Source organism: Tachypleus tridentatus, chromosome 2 (genome assembly GCF_004210375.1).
Source record: "Tachypleus tridentatus isolate NWPU-2018 chromosome 2, ASM421037v1, whole genome shotgun sequence".
In the NCBI taxonomy this organism is placed as follows: domain Eukaryota; kingdom Metazoa; phylum Arthropoda; class Merostomata; order Xiphosura; family Limulidae; genus Tachypleus; species Tachypleus tridentatus.
The window spans coordinates 100128001-100138971 of record NC_134826.1 but is presented as its reverse complement, the minus strand read 5'-3'; the positions used below and the strand labels follow the sequence as shown (position 1 = coordinate 100138971).

The following is a 10971-nucleotide window of genomic DNA, read 5'->3' as shown; positions in this document are numbered from 1 at the left end:
AGATTATTTCTAATTTGTAATAATAAATTATTAATCAGAGTATGAGTTTCCAATGAAAACTGCATTGAAAACGCAATTCAAAATAGTACACCTTTCTGAAATGTACCTTGATATTTACATTATTATAATTTACCATCTATACTTCATATTGATAGCATTTTGGGAAGCCCCTCCACAGTTTACCTCAACCCCCCTCAGACCCCCCCAACGAATATATCCTGGAGCCGCCACTGAAATTTGGTATTAACTGGAATGTCATATTTTGTTACTAGTTTTTGCCAAATGTTGGTTATTTTTCCGCTGATGTGGAGAATATATGGTATGCAGCAGTATGTGGTTTAGTGATTTTTTAATTCGTGGATTATATTTACTTCTGTTAGTTGATTTTGCTTTTTGTTTTCTATGGCTTGTGGAGGAAACTTATTGACGTTGATGAAGTATTGTTTTATTTTATCTAATGCATTGTTAATTTTATCTGGTGAGCATAGTTTTATGGCTGTGTTTATTTGGCTTCTTAGTATGTTGAGTTTTTGTTTTGTTTCATGTGCTGAGTCCCAAGGAATGTATAGTCCAGTATGAGTGATTTTTCGGTGGATTTCTGTTTTAAATTGTGTATCTGTTCTTGTAATTTTGAGGTTAAGAAATGATATTTGATTGCTTTCTTCTTTTTCACATGTGAAGTTAATGTTGGGATGTATAGAGTTAATGTGATTGAAAAAATTAAGTGTGTGTTCTATAGATGTGAATTCCGCAATCGTGTCGTCTACATATATGTACCAGTATAGTGGTGGATGTAATGCTGTGTTAATTGCTTGTGTTTCAGCTTGTGTCATATAAATATTGGCTATAACTGGTGATACTGAGATGCCCATGCTTAGGCCACTTGTTTGTATATTGTTGTGGTTGTTGAACATGGAGTTTGTTTTCTATGAGAGTTGCTAATTGGTTACTGGGAATGTCTATTGATGGGCATATAATACAAACAACATATATTTGGATTTTACTTATAAGTCAACACCATACGGTCTTTCTCAAGACCATATAGACTATATTAAGGGTTCATGCAAAACAAATCAATACAGACTGGCTTAGTTTGTTTGAAATTTTCCGCAAAACTAAACTGAACGCTATTGAGCTATACATTCCTAATTTAGCAGTGAAAGACTAGAGTGAAAGAAACTAGTCATCACTACCCACAGCCAACTCTTAAACTACTATTTTACCAATAAATAGCGGAATTGAACATCACATTATAATGCCCTCATAGCTGAATGTCGAACATGTTTGGTGGGATGGAGACTCAAATTCAAGACCCGCAGATTGCGCGTCGAGCACCACAGCCAGCGCTACAGAAATTCATGATATACAAATAATCGGTGTAAAATTAAAAAATATCAGTGTATTGATGTTGACAGACGTTGATGCACAAAACTATTTTACGATTTGCTCGTGAACCATCTGCACACTCGTCATAGAAGACATCATTCCCCTACACTTCGGTTCTTTATTTTATGCTCCTAGTAACACGCTCTCCGGTTGACCACAATGGACTTTTACAACTTTAACGAGTTTTCCCTTTGGTGCTATTTCATGGTACCATGATGTTACGTCAGCTTGTGGTGCGATTCTCCTGTCGCTTGAGGCAGCCAATCAGCAACTGTTGATTATCGGAATGTCCTGATAACCATTGCAGTTTCAAAACAGTACGGATCTGTAACCTTATTTTTATAAAGTGTAATTAACTTTGAATAATAGTAACACGGTTCTGTACACAGTCATATTTGTCTTGTTTTCTTACTGTCAGTCTATCTTCACTGCTTGTCTAAATGCGTTGTTTTCATAAGTTTTTCTTTTTTCACTCTCAATGAGATTTATTATGCTGACACATTTAAATGCTATTTACTTCAGCTATCTTTTTGGGGCTAAACTTGCATCATTTGGTTTACATACGCACACACGTATATATATATATACTGTATTTGTCAGACAATTAAGGAATTATTTCAAAGCAATTAGAAGTGAATTATATAATTACATTACTTGAAATCCGGACACTATACATGGTGTCCGAAAATTAATATACTAAAAAAAAGTTTTATTATTTGAGATAACAACAAAAACTGAATATAAATACAAGTAGTAGGCATGTAAAGTTAAGTGTTATTATTCAAAGGACTTTACATGTCTTCCATCATTCGCTATAAGAGGTATAATATTGTGCTCAAATTCTGAGAAAACGTTTTGCAACCCAGCAATAAGGATGGAAAATCAGCACCAAAATCTGATGTTGCAGTTTTTCTGGGTGTTTTTGGTTTGTTATGGTGAACTTTGTTTTCAAAAAGTCCAACACATGACAATCTAAAGGAGTTAAATCTGTCGAACTAGATGGTCATTTAGTTCCATGCTCAGTAAACGTTTGGTTTAAAAAAACATTTTAACAATTCAAGCAAAGTGGGGTAAGTTTCTATCCTGTTAGAAGATAGCCATTTCTACCAAGCCAGGAGTTTCTCGTAGTTATGTAATAAAGAACTTTTGTAGCATGTGTAGATACGAATTTCCATTAACAGTTCATTCGTCAAAGAAACAAGAACAAAATAAAACTTACAAACTTACTATTTGTATTCATATTAAATTTTTGTTCTTATCTCAAATAACAATAACGTTATTTAACTTTATTTTTGATAGATTAATTTTCGGACACCCTGTATATTCTTGCGTAAATTATAAGCAAAAAATGTAACATACAATGTGATATTGATACTAATAGTGTAAAATATGATTAAGTATATATGCGTAGGAGTTTAATCATGTAATTTATTTTTTTGAGGAAGGAGGTATCCGTCCTATTAATGAGTAAAATTCACTTTGTAGGTATTAAATCAAAGTCTGAAATGAGATAATGTGTGAATATTAAAATATTACTAATTCGTAGTTAATTTTATGCACCTTACTAACATTCGTAAATCTAGAAATTTCCTATTTGTATTCATTAAAGTATATTAACATGTGTTTTAATGAGTATACCTTTTGTTAATTTGTTAGCAGCTATTTAATCCTTTTTAGTGGCTTTGTTTTCAGAAAATTTTATGAGTGTATGATTTTAAACCAGTAATAAATTAAAAATGTGTTTAGGTAAAACCGAGGAGTTTACTGAAATAGATACAATCCATATGTATCAAAGAAAGCCATTTTCTAAACATACAGTGTTTGATGTTTATAATACTTTTTCGTTTATCCTATCATCTATGACATCTTCAAAAAACTATTTATTAATACGTAGAACGTTCGTCGCTTTAAATCTATGTGAAAAGAAATCGTTTTCTAAGGAATAGCATGCCAATAAACATTGCTTCAGATTTTCGTATAAGTATATGTAGATAAATGTTATTACTCTATATTTGTTTAGTGCGTAGTGTAAATTAAACACGATTTAAGGCGTATGAATACAGTATTGTTTGTCTGGAATGTTTTGGTTACTAGGGCAAATACAAACAGCAGCATTAAAGCAAATAATTTTTTAGACTATATAAGCTTAAAAAAATTTATGTTAAATACAATTAAGTCTTAAGTTAAAGATATTCTTCAAATTTGTAAGCCAATTATAACGCAAAACCGATATCTAGAGTTTCATATCTAGAGTTGAGCTAAGAAGCATATAGCCCTTTAGATTCCAGATTAGGCTAAATAAGAAGATCTTTGATCTTTTCACAGACCCAGTATTGAGCGAAACTGATGCATGAAGATGCATATAGCTCGTTGACTAAGCTATAGAGACTCAATGATATTTCTGGAGTTTCAGGTCGTATATTAGGCTAAAGATAAGCATGGAATTTTTTAGAATCAAGAATAAGCTAAAAAATGCAGCAAGTTTTTCGCTGTAGAAATATTCTAGGTTAAAATCTTTATTCATTAATTGCATGTGTGTATAACAATTGCTTTGATTTGGGTTGAGCAGAAATTTCCAATTCATGAAGAAATTTTGAAAATTAATGAATATTAGACAATAAATGAGAGTGACACTCGTTTCAGTCTGTTTTCATAATTCGTTTTACAATTTGATAACTAACGTACTCGGAAACTGTAAAAAACCACAACTGTGTTAGAGATATGAAAAAACTGGCATTAGTAATTAACTAGACAATATGTTTTTGCTTTAGCATCAATTGTTAATTAACTGGGTTCCGTCTACTACTGGTTTAGTTGTGCTCCAATCAACCTCATGATCTTTGAATTGAGCGAGACGCGTCGTTTACAATGAATATGTCAAACATAGTGTTCTTCTACACTCTCCCTCATGAAAAACCCTGAGTGACATACTAAAAATATAATGTTGACAAAACATAATATTAATGTCATATATGGAGTTTTATTAATTATTATGCTTAATCATCTTAGAAAAGGCGTCCACACCATCTTTTAATTTTTTTAATTACAGAATATTTGGCATTTTTCTTTAGTCTAATTTTACTAACAAATAAATTCGTAATGCTGATAACACACACAAAAAAAAACAAACTATAATCTCGTATCGCCGACAAAGTTCTTATTCTGCAAACTACTTACAGGGAAATTAGTTACATTAAATCAAATTAGAAATACATTATTGTTACAAATTAACTAATAAGAAAAAGGAAATAACTTCAGAAGCTTTTTGTTGATCGATTTGAGCTCGTAGATAATTGTTTGTTTGTTTTTGAATTCTGCATAAAGCTACTCGAGGGCTAGCTTTGCTAGCCGTCCCTAATTTAGCAGTGTAAGATAGAGGGAAGGCAGCTAGTCATCACCACCCACCGCCAACTCTTGGGCTAACCTTTTACCAACGAATAGTGGGATTGACCGTAACATTATAACGCCCCCACGGCTGGGAGGGCGAGCATCTTTGGCGCGACGGGGATGCGAACCCGCGACCCTCAGATTACGAGTCGCACGCCTTAACACGCTTGGCCATGCCGGGTCAAATGAAAACTTCCCATGCCGGGAATCAAACCCGGGTCTCCTGGGTGAAAGCCAGGTATCCTAGCTACTAGACCACATGGGATTCGTAGATAAATGTATAGTTCACAACATCTGAAATTTTTAGTTGTGCATGCCGACTAACATGCACTTTAAGATTTCTAGATAAACTGTAAATATATTTTTTAAAAAATATGTTATCTAACTACTACTGGTGTACAGGTAAGAAAAACATAAATTTGATTCTGTATAACGTTAAATTTGTTTAAAAATTATACTTATGATTAAATTAGACCACTGCGTCCAAGTGGAAACGTCGTCCAAGTACTCGTAGGTGCACAGTTTGTAAAACATCTATTCAGTTGCATTCTAAGGTTAGTTCTTAAATATAAATGTAGAATATTATCACTAAAATAAAACCAACGTATAAATAAAATATACTTTAAAGTGAAAACAATATATTACACAGAACTGAATGATACAATAAGTTTGTTGAATAAGTAATAAATACAAACGAACGACTAGCAAAATATTCCTCCTTTTCTCTGTATTTCTTTATTTATGCATTTTTTAATTATCACAGAACGTTTCAAAACTTTCAAACCTATTATACTGTAATTACGGATTATAGAACAAAATATAAAAATACAGGAAGTTTTTGGAAAGAAAATTTTAATAAGCCCTAAAGCAGACTTTAAGTAATAGGTTAGAAACTAATATAGTAAATATTAATTTTACATTACTGTTTTTGAGTTTGGTCATTAGTCCCTAAAAGTGACTTTAAAGCAAAAATAGATAACGTTTTCAAATTAGTGTAAGAACAATATTTTTAAGTCGTATGCTACAGCTTTTAACAACCTTTTTGACTAGCCCTTATTTAAGTTGGGATTTTGAAATTATTTTTTATGAAATTGATTTTAACTGTTTCCTTCAGCGATTTTTAAAATTAAGCTTATGTTAGAATAATTTTTATTCTTTGGACTTTTTTAAAATTAGATTTAATTAGTTATTTTATTTTCTATTAGACCTGGCATAATCTTTTGACAAGAATGCTCCGCTTCCAATCGTATTCTTAAAGTCTTGGGATCAGAACCCAGCACTGAACGAGTTCTCCCTTTCAGCTGTGGGGTGTTATAGTGTATTAATCAATTTCTCTCTTTGTTGGTTAAGATTAGTTCAAGAGTTGATGGTGGTTGCTATCACTGATTGTCTTTTCTGTTGTAAACAGGCCAGAATTAGATAAAGCAGCTGATAAAATAAATAGATTTTTCATAATATGACAGACAGGCCATATGGAATAGTCGTTGGAGCTCAACTTTACCACAAGACACAGCAGATTTATATTAAACCCAGATATGCAGTTCCGAATGGAGTGCACAAGTCATTAATTCCAGGAAGTTTACATTTAGAATAAAGAAATGACTCTGATATTCAAAATCCACTTTGGTTTTTAATAAGCTTGCAATACATTTCAAATCTCTTATAAAATTCAGTAATTTCTTATAGAAATAACAAGAACATAGGTTCAGTTCAATTTTACGTCTTGAGGTCTCCTTAACATCCTTCTAATCATGTTAGTTGATTGGATTACTTACATGAATCTCAAGCAATACATATTGATTGGAGAGACATTGGTATGGTTGTTCTGAGCATCATATTATAGGTTGGCAGTTTTTCAGGAACTGTCTGTAGATGATTTTGGCAACACAAAATTCAACTTCTGACTCAAAACCTTCTGGCCCAAAACAGGAATTCTTATATGATAACTCAGCCTCCTATTCACACGTTTCTGTCCTCGTCTGCTGGACATCAATCCTACATCAAACTTCTGACTAAGCCCTTACTTATAAATTTTCCAAGTTAATGCAAACATATTTCGTATCTTTTTCTCCGATACGCCGGCGTCAATCTGACGTATTGTTTCTCGTGTTCAGTGTCTAAAAAAGTTTGCATAAATATTCCAGTGACAATTTTTTTTCTAATACAGTGTTGGCTCAAACAACTTTTTCTCAGTACTGATAATGTGCATCCCCAACATGCTTCTTCCATAGTCAGCCATCATCATTGCGTTCCAATCCATTAGATAATTAGAATATTTCGTCATAATGAGCTATGTACATCATTCTTCTTGAAACATTAAAAATAACAAAGAAATACCTCAAACTATCACAATGCTTTACTCCTTCCTCATTTCATGAGATTTTATCCCTAATAAAATTTCGTCATTAGATCTCAATGTTCCTACCTTCTCTCATCATATCAAACAATGTTTGCGGTTTCTTCTATATAAGACTCCTATCTCTTAATTCTTTATATACTCTTTTGTTATCACCTCAGTCATTAGATATCACCAAACTCATATCAATATCATCATATATCTCAAATGATAATACCGTTACTGAATACATAGATTAATATATATAGAATACACGTCAAACCATACCATACTAAACACTATTACTAAGTAAGCCATATGGACAAGTTAATTATCATTTACTACTATCATAAAAAGGTTATTACAAATATAAGTACAATTGCAGGCCACCGGTAATACAATCAATGTCTCGCTCCTCTCTTCACTTTACGACTATCTTCTTCTGGATGCTCTCCCTCCAAACTCCCCAGGAAAGTACTTGAATACAGAGCTGTTGCTAATCCATTCATATAAAACACAAGCCTTCCACTTTCCATAAAATTTAAATGGCGATATGTTTTAATCGCATATGACGTTGTTGGTATGTGTCAAGCACTCGTTTACTAGGTAACAATAGTTATCCAAATCCACACGTCATAGTCCAGTCATTTTGGTGACAATTCCAGTTTTCTCAAAACCTTCTTAATGTATCTCTAACCGAGTTTTTGGCACAAATCAACCAGGTCTTAAAAGTCACGTTCGCTTAAAAAGAATAATTAACTGCATGCCATGCCTTACACAGATTAAAAAATACAATGGACATAAAGCTTCCATATTTATTTATTTTTGTAGTTAAGCACAAAACTACATTATGAGCTATCTGTCTTGTGCACACTACATGTATTACTACATGGTTTGTAGCATTGTAGATCTGCATACATGCCGCTGAATCTCTGGGTAGTGGATATCAAGCACCAGTGTTTTCCTTTTCTAGTTAACATTCTGTTATCCATCAGTTCATTAATGTAACTTTATTGTGTTAAACATGATTGTAGTAAAAATAATCTGCATTATGACAGATTGATTTATGAAAATATTTTTTTATTCTATGTTACTGCTGCTAAGTAGTATACACATATATATTACACATTCTACATAATGCTTTTCAAATAAAAATAATAATTTAATGTTTTATGTTAATTTATAAACAATTGATTCATTTAGAATAAAATGCAATAGCAAAATTACAGGTTTTTCTACTACAATCTTTTTAACTTTTCTTTTCTATAAAATTCTTATGTATGGTTGTATATTTATTTTAGTTATGCAAACCCCATGTCACAAATAATGGAGTTTTGTCTATTAACAACAAAGTAATTCTAGTTTGTGCTATTATTGGTATTATTACTCGTGGCTAAAATTGTATAACTTGCAAGCAAAAACAGATCCATCAGTTAGAGATATTAAAGGGAATACTACCCTTATGCTTGCAGCTGCTTATGGTCATGCTGACGTTATATCCACGTTCTTTAATAGTTTCAAGTATCTCAAGAAAGCTTTGGAACTAACTGCAAAAAACAACAATGGTTACACAGCATTACAATTAGCAATAGATAATGGTCATGAGCTGTGTATAAAATTGTTGAAAAGAGAAATTGAGCTAATTGAGTCCTAATGTTTATTGCCCATCTGAAAATAAAACGGTGGAAGAAGTTAGTGCTGATGACTTACCTAAAAATAAAACATTGGAAGAGGTTAGTGTTGATGACTTATTTAAAGATAAAACAGTGGAAGAAGTTAATACCAATGGCCTTTGTAAAGATACGACAGTGGAAGATATTGGTGTTTATGGCCTATCTGAACTTACAAAAGTAGAAGAACTAAGTGTTCAAAGTCTCTATGAAGATAAAAGAAAGGAAAATATTAGAATTCATGAGCAACATGAAAATAAAACAGTGGAAGATCGTACAAAAAATATCCTCAACCATAACGATGAGATTGGATCATTGCACCTTGATGAGGAAACAAATAAATCACGAAAAGAAAATAATATGACAGTTCATGATATTGATTATTTTTCATCTAAAACAACTGATGCTAAAAATTCATTTGGGTCAGATAATTTGAAAAGGTTAAAGTCCGTAAGCTTAATAAAATCCAACACGAGAATTCCACAGCCAGAATCAATTACTCCTATCTATCCAATTCGAAAAGAGCCTAAAAATTAGAAAACCTAATTATTCAAAAACGTTTACAAATAACAGACTTCGAATTAAAAACATTAGAACCATTAGAAACATATGTTGTAAGTACCATAGACCATGAGAATAACAAAGCAGGCGAAAGCTATGAAAGCCTTTTGAAGGAAGCTCTAAAATCTTGAAATAGCATGGAAACAGAATATCACAAAATCATAGAAGATATGCCACATTCAGAAACTCAAACTTTAATAGAAACTGATGAAATTTCATATCTGAAGGCAGAAGAGATTAAGGATTTTTAAACGTTTAAGTATCGGCCTATTACCTTAAAAGGCAGTATGTTACCTTATTTACCACTTCGTATAACTGATCTAGATGCATCTTTTGCTACCACCATGAGTGAACCATGTGACTGGAATTTTGGAGTAAGTAGTAGATCAAGAGAAAAAGCCTTATGGACCGGCAGCTAATCGTAGTTCCTCTGAGTCTCGAGGTCTGATCACTAGAAAAAACAATCATTTTAATTACAAACCATCATTTGACATATTATATGACGCTTCCTTAAAAAGCTTCCAGCGTCTGTCAGTCAAAGATGGTATGGACCTACCACCAGAAGCCTTTCAATTTTCTTATAGAAATTTTAAGGAAGAAATTCACTTCCTTCCTTTGAGAGGAGGACTAACAAGCTATAGGAGAGCCTTTGGAACACTATTAACAACCAAACAAATGCCTACTGACGAGGAAAAAGCAATCACTGACTCATTCAGAAAATCCAATACCTACAAAACAGAAAGAATAAAAATTTAACTTTCTAAACTTAATCATTATTTGCAAAATTTCTAGAGTTTGTATAATCAAGGTTAAAAAACTTCCTGAATCATAAATGTACAGAAAAGTCTTGAAATGTTATTCATTCTGTTGTTAGTTAATGTTCTTAACTCTAGTGTTTTTTATATCTTTGATTTTTTCAGTTTTATGAATTATTAAATACACTAATATTATTGATTAGTGCATTCATAAATAAAAATGTGCCTTTTTGAGAATTTCCTTGAATTATATGATGTACTAAGTAAAACTAGTATAAAATAGCTATGCTCCTGTACATTTAATACTGATATCCACTGCTTGAGCTCCGCCTATGTCTCTATGACTATCCGAAGAGAGGTTCATACTTGACAAAACTTGCTTTGAGAGATTTGCCTCTAAGAATACATAACATATGTCAAGTTTGGTTCGGCTAGCTTTTTACTGGGGTTATAAATCCAGCTTAAGATATAGAGAGGGTGCGAAAACAGTGATGCAAAATATAATTATAAGTACGAGTTCAGCAGCACTGAAAATATACTCTTAGACCCTATCATGTCTTTTTCATCTTCTTGGCGTGATTTAGTCCCTCCATGCTACACTAGTGGTGGAGGGGGAGTAGTTCATCACATTGTTAAAACATCTGGAGCCATTATGCTTCCACTGGCTAAATTTGATTTCAATAACTTTAAAAATGTAGGAGTTTAGAAACACATTTAAACAATGTGAATTAATTAATAATTTTAAATCAGAAAAGCTATAAAGATTATGAGAGTTAAAATGAAGCAATTGTACAAGCATTGTTAGAACAATTATAAAATACTCCAAGCTAGTTTTTACATAAAAAAAGAAATGGAAGAATGCTTAAAGACATGAGGT

General features: G+C 32.2%; 1 non-coding gene across 1 annotated transcript; it reads right to left on the bottom strand.

The window, feature by feature from the left end:
* Positions 1 to 4966: 4966 nt before the first annotated feature.
* Positions 4967 to 5038, bottom strand: TRNAE-UUC (transfer RNA glutamic acid (anticodon UUC)). The gene has a single exon. It is a non-coding gene; the product is annotated as a tRNA-Glu (tRNA).
* Between the last annotated feature and the right edge of the window lie 5933 nt (positions 5039 to 10971).